The following is an 11,314-nucleotide window of genomic DNA, read 5'->3' as shown; positions in this document are numbered from 1 at the left end:
TCGGGCGAGCTCCATCAGCCTGTGCCCAGGAGCCCTCGGTCACCCCGCTGTCGCTCCTCCCCACCAGCGCACCGTCTAGACGGGCCACCTGCCGCCGAGGGCACCCATCGCCTCCCGCTGCGTGCGGAGCCACCGAGGTAAGTGAGACCGTGGCCCTTCCTTCCCTTCCGCACTCCCCAGTTGCCCTGGCTCCAGTGCGCTGGAGAAACGGGGCGACCGCAGCGAAGCCATCCTGCGGCCGTCTTCCCTTTCAAAGAGTGGCAGGAGGGCCGGGGAGGCCCCTTGGGTGGTCGCCGCGCTTCCGCCGCCCCCAGCCCCAACCGGCCTGGAAACTCGGCGTTTCGGGGGCTCAGGTCTGGCGGGGTCGCGGGCGGGGCAGCGCGGCTTCCCCTTTAAGGCCGGAGCCGCTCGTCGCCGTGAGTGTGAGGGTGTGTGAGTGTGCGGCGTGCGTGTCTCCTCCTCCCCGAGTGACACAGCAGTGAGAAATGCCTATCAGTAACTTAAACCCCCGAAACTCCACCTTCCGGGCGCGCGGCGCGGAGCCGGGCGGTGGGAATGGAGCGAGCAGATTGAGGCCGCCACTGCAGCGCCGCCGGCATGAACTTGGCCGCTAGCTGAAGCAGCCCGCGGCGGGCGGGCGCGGGGGCACCGGCCGCTAGCCAGGGGGTGATCTGCAACCGGGCCGGGCCGCTCAGCGAGTGCCCGAGGCCAGGCTGCCTGCGCCGGCGGCCGCCCGCCCCTCGGGCACTGCCCCCGCCACCGCCAGGGAGCTCCGCAGCACGGTAAGACTGAGGGCGGGAGCGGGAGGTCCGGCTGCTCTGGGGGCTCCGGGGTGCATTTGTGGCCCCTACTTGTGGTTCCCGTCGCGGAGGAGCTGGGGGACCCCAAAGTTTGCTCCAAGCACACAGCCCACCTGGCGCTCCGCGCTGCCAGCCCCCCTCTCAAACTGGCCGGGCCGGCCTGGGCGCAGCTCCCATCGCCCAGGACTTCGGCCTCTGCCTGTTCCCTGGCGCCCATCGGGTGTCTGGAACCCAGCGGGGGCAGTTAAGTACCGGGGGCGGGGGGGGGGTCTGTTGCGGAAGGCAGAGGGGCGCGAGCCACACGGGCTGCTCCCGGCTCACCGGGAGGCTCCCACTCCGTTCCGGTGCCCCCCTGGCTGCTGGCGGCCCGGATGCCACCGGCGATGCTCCCATCGCATGCCAGCTCCCTGAGCCTGGGCCAGTCGTCAGTGGGCGCTGGGCACAGAATTTCAACCCCCACCCCCCACATACACCCCAAGCCGGTTTGCCGCCACTGAGCGGGAGTGTGGAGTGTGCGTGCGCCGAGCCCGCTGCCTGGCGCTCCCTCCCCTGCCAAATCCTCCTCTGGAGAGCAGCCCCGAACAGAGCTGGCGGCTCAAGGCAGCCCCGACTGGGCTCCTGCCCGGAGCTCCCGGCGCCCCCGCGCTCCTAGCTCCCAGGCCTCGGAGCGTCGGCAGAGCCCGGCGCCCGGCGCCGGCAAGGGCGGGCGGGAAGCCCCCCGGAGCGCCGCCAAATACTTTTCTGGGCCAGTTGGCTCCGTGAGGCTCTGTCCCGATGCAGTGTGTCCGAAGCCACTTGGAAAGCTGGTCGGACCGTCTGATTTTGATCGGTGGTTAAATGCGGACTGAGCAGACACTAATAGAATTAGCTTGCCAGAAAACTGCCCTGAAGTCGTCGGAACCCGAGCAGACTGACGCACCTCGGGCCGGGGGCTTAGCCCCACCGCGCTCCCGCAGCTCCGTGCGGCTGAGCCGGGCGCCCCGAGTGTGGGTGTGAGTGTGTGAGCGGGAGGGAGTGCAGGGTGGCTGGGGGACGTGGGAAGAAGGGACTCCACTTGCTGGGGTGGCTTGTCGTCGTTGTTTGGCAGCAGAAGGAATCCCCCCGGGGTGCCGTCTCTACAGCCAACATGTCGTTTGCGGGTAGCCGACCGAGGCCGGCTCCGGGACATTGTCTGCGAGGGCGAGCGAGCCGATCGAAGGAGAGGCGGCCGCGCTGGAACAAAGACGCAAAGTCTCCCTGAGCCTAAGCAATTTCGAAAGAGTTGGCGGGGAAGAGGGCCCAGGTCTCCCAGGGGAGACCCCCGTGGGAATTGTGCGGTCCCCACCGCCCCGGCCCCGCGGCCCGAGCACTCGTGTTCCCGGGCTGCGGCGAGCCGGCGGGCAGCATCGCAGCGGCGCAGCCCAACCCTTGGCAGGCGCGGGCCGCCGCCCGAGTGCCCACGGGCCGGGCGGGGTGGGCCGCGCATCCGCGGGGGCTTCCCAGCCGCCCGGCCGCTTGGGGCTCCCGGAGGCCGCGCAGCTTCTCCCCCCACCCCACCTCTTCTTGTCTTTATAGATCCCCCCTCCCTCCTACCCCCGCCGCCGCAGCCGCCAACAATCCGCTTTATAAAAAGCCCCTTTGTTTCCCTGGAGGCTGGAGAGAGGGAAGGGGGAAAGGGACGCAGAGGCGGGGGGGCGGGGGCGGCTGCCTCCCAGCGGCCTTGAGCCGCTTGGGACAGGAGGGCAAGTGGAGGCGGTGGGGGAGGGGGTTGTGTTTCGGAAACCTTCCCCAGGAACCCCAGAAGGCGTGGGGAGCCCCTGGCTCCTGGCGCCCATGGCGCGCCCCGCCTGTCCGAAGCGGACACCCGGGGCTCCAGCGGCCGGGACGGCCTGGCCGGCGGCGCGGCGAGCGGGAGGACGCGGAGGCCAGAGGCCGAGCACGCTCCGCGGGAAGGGCAGACGCAGCTCGCGGCTGCGCTCGCCGGACGCGGGCATAGGGGGCGCCCTTTCCTCGGTTTCGCTTTGCAGCCCGGGTCCTTCACCTCACCGCTCCCGGCGGCCGCCGCGCTCGCGGGTGGCTGAGACGACGGCAGTGACTGTGAGGCTTTCGCCACCCTGCGGCTACACTCACTCCTTCCTTCGCCCTCCTGCCAGCCACCCTCTCCCCCCACCCACCACGACACACACCGGGCCTCGAACGCCCCGCGGTCCCACTTTGTCTGGAGGCAGGGAGGGAGTCGGAACCGCCACCTCGGAGGTTCGTGCAGCCTAGACGGGCCGTGGGGACCGTGCGTGGGTGTGTCGCCTCCGCACGGACCCAGTGCCGGACAGTTGGGGGTGCCCACCACGCGTGGGCAGCTGGCATTAGTTGGACTGAGGATTTAGCGGGCCCCATCCCCTACACCTGCTCTCTCCCCGCCCCGCCAAACTTACGGGAACACGGACTTGCACTGAGGAATGTTAAACCTGTTAGAAGTAACCTTTCGCCATTCTGTCGGCCTGCCCCGCCTCCGCCTCTACCCACCCAAAGCTGTCCGCCTCTCTCCTAAAGTTTTGTTCTGTTGGGACAAGGAATACTGACAATAAGAAAAAGTGACAAATAGGGAGAAGTGGGCGGGGTCCAAAGAGTGAAGTCGAATTCCTCCCGCTCTCTCGCCGCCTGCCTCCCCCTTCCCCTTTAATCTCGGGCGGGATATTATTTGTGCCTTTTTGAATTTATTTCCCCTAATCCACTCCACTCGAATCTCTGGAGGTTAGTGGACCGTATTGGTCAAACATTTGGTCTCTGGTGTTTAGAACCGAAGGTGAAGCGTTAATGTCCTGGACCCCCCCATCCCAACTGCATCTAAAACCACAAGGAAGTACTCAAATGGTAAACCACAGGTTCTACCTTCTCCTCCCCCTTTTGTGCTTCCCTTCTGGAGCAAGATCATTGGAAAATAAAGCTGCTGATGTGCGAGATGGAACATATGGTGCCTCCATAAGAGAGTAGCAGAAATGGCCTTGAACCTGCCGGACAGACCAGCTGTTTGCTGCCAGCCGGAGCAGCTAATCAGCTTCTTTGCCTTAAAGTAACATCCCTCTTTTCTCTTGATGACCAGTTTGCATATTAAATAGAATATTCTCCAGAGGAGAAAGGAGAAGGGCTTCTACATTGTTTTCTGTTTTGGTGGTTCTCCCCTCGCCTGTCCCTACTCTGGGTGCTGACTTGGCTTCTCTCCCTGTGCTCCCCTTGCCAACCGACAGTAGGACAGTGCGGATGTTCCCTTTAATACTGATAAAAGAATGTTGCTCCAAGTGGAACTTGGGAAGAAGGAGGCAGGAGAGGGGCTGAGATATTTCCAGATGCCTAGGAGGAAATCTCTCTGTTTTGTTCCTATTGGCTTTAGAAGAACTAGCAGCTCTTCTCCCCCACCCCCAACACACACATATTAAAAATATCACAAAGATCTGCAGCTCTTCCTTATAAGATCTCCTCAGAAATCATCCCTTCCGGCCATGACCATTTTCAGTTTTCCTTCAGTACAATGTGTTTGAGAGGAGGAAAAACAGTTTGGCTTTAGAAGAAGAAAGGCTTCAGGAGATACAAGGAAATTCCATGTTAGGAAATCATTAGCAAAGGGTGACTTCGTCTGTTTTCCTGCCACTGACGCTGACAGTGACACAGATGTGTGGGTTGAAACAGGAACGTCATTGAATTTTTAAACTCAACCAGGAAATAGCCTGTTGCTGGGGTGGGGGTGGGGCCTCCGTGTTCACTGCATCTTCAGGTAGGAGATCTACTCTTGTCCATCCTTTTCAATATGGAAAGGGATTTTTTTTTCAAGCCCGGCCAGCATGTTTAATTTTTTCCCATTTTAAGCAAATCACCCAAAGGCTTAAAATGCACCTGTTATTAGATCATCCCTAGGAAACTTAGTGGCTGTTCAGGGTTATGAAATGGGCAGAAACGGATCTTAGACCAGTGGTTCTGACAACAGTCGGACTACACTCCTTCTTTAGAGGGGCTTCCTCTATGCAGTTAATCTTTCCTTTTTTTTTTTTTCTTTTTAAAGAGTCTGATTTTCTTTTTTTTTTTTTTTTCCTGCAGCAGTACATTGGAAGGATAATTAGCCTAGGAGCTGGGAAACTTGTGTTCTAGAATACTTTCCCCCCTAAGTAGCTGAGTGATCTTGGGCAAGCCCATCCCCTCCTTGCTCCTCTTACCCCCCTCCCCGCCCTCCTTCCTGACCTTCGAGTCCCTCCCAGCTCTAACACACTGCGATTTGTAAATGAAAGAGTCATTTTCTGTGAAAGTAAAACACCTTTGGGGAAAACGGCTGCATGTACGAAGAAATGGGGCTGAGATTCTGAGGGGTGGCAAGAAGGGGGAGGAGGAAAAACTGGCAGAGAGCCAACGAGAACAGTAGAAAAATGGGAAGCGCTCCCTCTCTTTGTGTCTTTTGCGGGTGTGAACTTCTCCCCAGAAACAGAGATGGTGGAGGCTGTGAGGCATCCTGGAGGGCTTCTTGTCCAGTACCCATAATCTGGGGATCTCAGGGCCTATTGACTGCAGGCCTCCTAGTCAGTGGGTCGGTTTTCAGATAACGGGATCTAAACTCTTTGAAATTAGACTGGCATGTTTCCAAAGGACTCATTTAACAGCAGATTTGCTGCTTTGCGGCTATTTAGCAAAGGTTTCAAGGACAAAAAGGACTTCCGTCTACACACGCGGGCCCCGCTGGAGGTGGGGCTCTGAACTCACTGTCAAACCTTTTCTTTTCGTCCGGGTCCAGCTGGGTGTTTTCTAAAAATCACATTTCCAACTTTGAGGACGCAGCAGCCATGCAAGAATTCTTGCTTGATTTTAATATTGATTTTTTTTAAACATGGGGGGGATGCGAGCGTGATGAAGGAGGACCTTTTATCCTCTGAGCTCTTTGGCAATTATCTTGCTGCCATAAATGTTGATACACATATAATGGATGTAACTAGAAAATCTCCTTATCCAAGCAGAAAAGGCTGAGTGTTTGTTGGAGCAGACAGATGTGGCCAGGGAGGGAGGTGGATGGCGGGAAGCGGGAGCCCGTTACCACGCACCAGCACAATAAACTGCTTCCCATCACCCCCCTTCCAGCGCCGACACCCAGGGTAACCTAGGCAGCATCAGTCAGCTGTACGGTAGGAAAGAAGCCTCTCGAAGCTCACTTGGAAGCAGTCTGATTTTGCAGACATTGAGTCCTGAAACATCTTCAGGTCCTGAGTAGGGAAGCTTCCTGAACCTACTTGAACCCAGTGGGGTTGTCTGGCAAGGCTTATTACTTGTTGCTGTTGTCACTCCTGTCCTTGTTTGGTTGCAACTGTGGCAAAGGAAGAAGAATTCCCACAGAGCCGCTGGCGGGTGGACCAGGGGTCCCATGGAGGGGAGGGCCGGTCGCTTGTGTTACATTGACATGGTCTTTACGTGCGAACACCATGGGCCTGTGGTCGCAGTGGTGTCCTGCTTCCAAATGAGCAGCCTGGGGCTTCTGAGCTCAGAAGTCGGGTGTCCTCCCCCCGCCCACGCTGGTGCTTTCTTTTTCCTCCCTGTCCACAGAGCCTCCCTGATTTCCTTTGGGCCCCAAGTCCACCCTTAAAATCTGACCTGTTCAGATTTTCCAAAGCAATCACATTCGTCGCAGCCTCCAAAGATCTCCCAGGGTGAGGCGTAGTGAGGGGCTTTGCTGACCCTGGACTCCCCAGAGTAGAAGCTTCCAGAGACAGGGTCTAAGGGACACCAGAAGGAAAAAGCCTTTTGCGAAGTCTGTGAGAACTTTCCTTGCCCAGAAGAGTTCCTCGGGGCCTCTCAGGAACCCCAGCTTCAGATTCCCCTTCCCTCCCTGGCCCAGATGAGGGTGGGCTCCTCCGCCCACCCACAGCAGCGCAGTCCTGCTCTGGCTGCTGCCTTCCTACCCCGGGGACGGGCAGTGCCCCTTTCTCTACAGCCTGGGTCCCAGCCTGGAGATTTCCTCAGGGTGGGGAGCCCAGCTGCCTTCCCCTCCCAGTGTGCCCCACTTCCCGCTCTGCCCAGTAAATAACCATTAAGTGGGGGTTTGGGCAATGCTGTTTTCTGAACCCTGAGAACTTGTCCATGAGGCCCAGAGGAGGATGGGGCTGACCATGGGGTTCCATCAGACGAGAAGGAGGCCTGGCCAGCTGGCCCTTGTCATTCCTCCTTCCCTCCGCCTGTGCGAGTACCTGGACACTGGGCCATAGGGACACATTTTTGCCGACTCGAGAGAAGGCCACTGGATGCCATGGGGCGTGAGCTCGTGAATGGCACCTACTTTCTTATTTTGCCCAGTGTTTGAGCCTGAACCCCCCACCCCAAGCTTCTTTCAGAGGCTCGGTGACACAGAGGGGCGGGCTTGGAATCTGCTCTGCCTTGCTTTATGTGGCCCCATTAGTCTGTTGCCTACAGTGCCTGCACATGGTTCCAGACTCCTACAGTAAAGGATGCACAATGTTCTAGCTAGGAGAGTAGAGTCCTGTGACTTTACAGAAGAGGAGAGTGAGGCCCAGAGAGGGGAGAGGCCTGACTTTACTGAGGGGACCCTGACTCTCCCTCAACCATCTGAGTCCAGAACACCCCCTTCGCGCATCTGCTGTGGGCGCGCAGGACTCTCCTTTTGAGGGAGAGCGAATGTGGGGGTGGGGGGAACGTGGTGCACTGCTTAGGAGCCCTGTTAGGAAGGCGCAGGGGCGGATTACAATCCGAGTTCCAAGTCGCAGGGAGCCAAGAGGGCAGGTTGTAAGTTAAGGGGCAGTGGGGTGCCCGGGCCTCAGAGCCTCAGAAAGGAGTGTGTCTCCTCTTGTTTTTAAGTTGCTGATGGAGAGTCAAGAGTCGGGCAGCCAGCCCCTTGGAGGGCTCGGCTGGGTGGGCTCTGTTGGCTGTTTGGGGGATTGTTTGGGTTTTGCTCCTAATGAGATCTCTGTGTTAGTATCCGCCTCTGGAAGTTGCAGCGCCGACCTTGGAGTTTTAAGTGGAACAGTAGTTGTGGCGCGCCTGCCAGCGTCACGTGAGAGACTGGCATGCGTGACGCTGGGTTCGGGGAGGAGGCCACAGTGTTTCTAAGCTGCTTGTCTGTCAAGGATTAATTTAACCTCTAATTACTACATTTGCTTCTCAGTTTGCTGCACGAACATGTTGTAACAAAAGCTCAAGGAAGTATGCCATTTCATTTCGCCACCGCTCGAAAATTAATTTGGGGGATATGATGGAGTCAGATCTGACACACTTGGTGCTAGAACAATCACGCTGCTGTTTGAATGAAAGTGAGCAATCCGGTTGTTTCTAGGGATGCCCCAGCTGTGGGGTAAAGAGCATTAGCGGCTCAATGGCTGCCACAGCCCTGACACTGTGGAGGACACTCCTCCACAGTGTCAGGGCCCTCCTGCCACCCCTCCTGCCACCTGGCCTTGGCCCCTTGAGTCGCCCTGGAGGGGGACGGGGCCCTGCCCTGCCGCTCTCGGAGGCGGGGCGGCGGGCGCTGCGCCCGTAGCCCAGGTGAGGTCAAGCTGGAGTCTCCCCCAGGTCTATTCCCCAGGGCTCACCCCCCCTCCCGCAACAGGAGCCTCCCAGCAGACTTCTCTCTCTCCTCCGTGCATCCCTCCCGAGGGACTGCCCTTTGGCAGCCCTACAACACTCTCCGTCCTCTCTCGCCAAACAGCCGAACAGTGGCAGTGGGTGTGGGAGCCAGAGGCTGTTCCCCTCCCTGGGACGGCCAGGATGGCTGGCTTCTCGGACCCAGGGCTGGAGGCTCTCAAAGCGTCCTTGGCTGCCAGTGCCCAGTCGTGTTTTTGAGTCCACAGCGGAGGCTGACCAGGTCAGCCGGACTTTTCCTGTGGGGCACTTTGCCTTCTACATCACATGTCACCCCGGAAGTAGAGAACTAGAAGCTGACGTCTCTCCCATCCTCACCACACCCTTTCGGGAAGGTGGTACCCAGGTAGAAAGGGCTGGGTCTGAAGCCCTTGCCCCCCACATGACTGGGGCCAGGCTTTCCGACCTTTTCAGTCATGTCTGTGGGCTGGCTTTTTGCAAAGTCCTGAGCAGAACAAGTTTGGGTCCAGTGCCCGCACCTCGCCCTTCCTGGCTCCTGGGCCTGCCCCTGCCCCTCACAACCCTCCCCCTTACCTGCAAGGGCACCCTCCTCAGCCCTGTATGTCTCGGGGTGATTCCCTTCCTCGGGAGAAGCTGGAACCTCCAACTTGAATTACGGGATGTAAGGGTTGCCATGTCTTGGAGAGCATCTCTTTTTAGGATGCCAGTAGGAGGTGTTCAGTGTTTAGGGAGGTCCTTTTGGATAGCCCCCTCAGCAAGTGGCACCATGCCATGCCTAAAGCTCATTCTGATCATGAGGTTGGAGAAGAGCTAGGACCACCTCGCTGCCACGGCTCTCCTGAGGCCCCCAGGGAGGCCAACTCCAGCTCATCTCCTGAGCCCCAAATCATGACAAAGATAATTCCTGTCTCTCTGGAGCAGGGACAGTCCTTGCCTTTCTTGGGTCACAGCCTTCTTTCGGAATCTAATGAAAGTTGTGGGTCTTCTCAGACCACCACACAAGAATATGCAACGCTGCATCTGATTTCAGGAGCTCATAGACCTTTCTGGAAGCCCATTCGTGGTTCCCTCAGGGATTCTTTGAGACAGGCTAAGAACGCCTCAGTGTAGTGCCTTCGGCTGTGCAGATTGCACGGCCATCCCTGGTCACCTCGCGGGTGTAGAGACACTGTGATGTGGTGGGAGGAACAAAGAGCTTTGCCTTCCGGCAAAGGTCATGGACCAGCCGCGGGATTTTCAGCAAGTCCCTGCCCCTACCTGAGCTACAGGGTCCTTGGGTGGCAGATGGGCGTATGAGAAGGCCAGTCCCACCCAGCGTAATAGCATCATGGGGGATTCCAAAGTGCAAGTGTTGGTAACATGGTCTTGCAGACATCAGGCTCAGGACACACTCAGGGGTTCCTCTCTTTAGGGTCACTGGCCACTCTCCGTTTTGCCTTCTCATGTGGCCTGAGAAATGTAACAAAAGAAAAGCAGGTCTCCTTTGACACCAAAAGTCCTCTTGTTCCTTCTCTTGATCGTTGTGTGAGTTACACCCAAGAAAACTAGCATGAGAGAATTCCTGGCTTGGAAGGTCATGCAGTGTTTCTGGGATCTAGACACTCTGCAGGATTTGCCTGCTTAGAGATCCTGCTTGTCCAGCCTTCTGCAGCTCCTGAGTGGGGCCAGGCAGTGTGCGTCTGGCCCAAGGCCCTGGAGGAGGTTCCCTGTCTGCCTGCCACGGAAGTTAGTAAATGTGGTCTGAGAGGGCCACTGGTTTGGTTGGGGCTCCTACATTTCCACTGTCACACCTGGCATCAGGAGGGAAAAGTGGGTCTTTGACTCCCCCTAAATCACTGAAAAGGTCTGACCAGCTCCTTGTGAAAACTGGGTGGTGGACCTGCCCGTATGTCTGGCCGGGGCCCTTCCTGGGAGATGGGGGGCGTCATGGTCTCTTTGGAGAGAAACCTCCGGAGGAGGGGTGGGGCATTTGCTGGGTGCGATTCAGAGAACCTCCCCCACCATCCCTGTCCAACCCTGTAAATGTGGAAAGGCTTCTCGTAGCAAGGCCAGAAGGGCTCATAAATCACAGAGGGGGAAACTGAGGCTCTGAGTGGGGCTGTGCGCAGCCCCTTACAGTAAGGGCTTTTTACCTCTCTTAAAGACCACCCTATCATCCGATTAACCTGGGCCTAATGAGTGCTCAGGTCCTGAAAGCCAGCGGAGAACATGGAGAGCAGGTGTGGGAAGCCATTTGAACCCTCAAAGGATGTCCCCTGTGTGGTGACTCACAATTGCTGATCTGGTTATGCCCATCCCCCCACATTCAAGGTAGAACCTCTGGGAAGGGAGTATGTTGCTAGGAGCTCGGGCTTTCCCTCTCCTTTATGAAGAGATGACTGCTGGTTTGCTTTGAACTGGTTTGCATACAGATTGAGGTATTCGCCCCCAGGCCCCCCATCCTTTTTTCTTTTGCTAAAGAAAGCCAGATTTGCCAGGGCTGGGTAAGTCAGGGTCATGGTGAAGATGAGTATTCAGTTTTGGGTCCTTATGCAGAGCAGCGCCCGCTCTGTCCCTTGCTGGAGTGTCTGGGCCTCTGCTTTATGACTCTTCTGGAGGGAGAGGAGAGCAAGTTAGTGGAAAGTCGCTGCCCTCCAGCAGTTAGAGGCATCGTCCAGTAATCAACGTGAGCTTGGAGATCCTGAGAGTTAATCTTACCCTTTGGAAGAGTCACTGTTTGGGACCAGCTTTGAGTCTGGGAGGGATTCTTTGTGCTGTAGTGGGTAGAACATCCACTGGGGGGGGGGGCGGGGGAATCTAGCTCTGAGCCTCAGTCTCCCCATCTGTACAATGAAGGACTTGACTAGGGGAAATCTGAAGGGCTCCTCCAGCCATAACATCCCACAGTGCTATGAGTTGCGAATTAAACTCTTAAGTTACTTAAAATGTTTGAAAATGATAAATCATCATTTGCT

The 11,314-nt window shown here is 57.6% G+C and overlaps 1 protein-coding gene across 3 annotated transcripts in view; it reads left to right on the top strand.

The window, feature by feature from the left end:
* Positions 1-441: 441 nt before the first annotated feature.
* Positions 442-11,314, top strand: part of MAMLD1 (mastermind like domain containing 1) — a 107,939-nt gene continuing 97,066 nt past the window's right edge. Inside the window, exon 1 of one of the 3 annotated variants that reach the window (XM_045067999.1) lies at positions 442-782. The gene's annotated coding sequence lies outside the window, so the exon portion shown is untranslated. The remainder of the gene's footprint in view (positions 783-11,314) is intronic. The other 2 variants (XM_045067998.1, XM_045067997.1) reach the window with 2 other exon arrangements.

Source organism: Mustela putorius, unplaced genomic scaffold, assembly GCF_011764305.1.
Source record: "Mustela putorius furo isolate JIRA1106 unplaced genomic scaffold, ASM1176430v1.1 tig00003899_pilon_pilon_pilon, whole genome shotgun sequence".
Lineage (NCBI taxonomy): Eukaryota > Metazoa > Chordata > Mammalia > Carnivora > Mustelidae > Mustela > Mustela putorius.
Note: the sequence above shows the minus strand (reverse complement) of the source record. Positions and strands in the feature narration are given on the sequence as shown.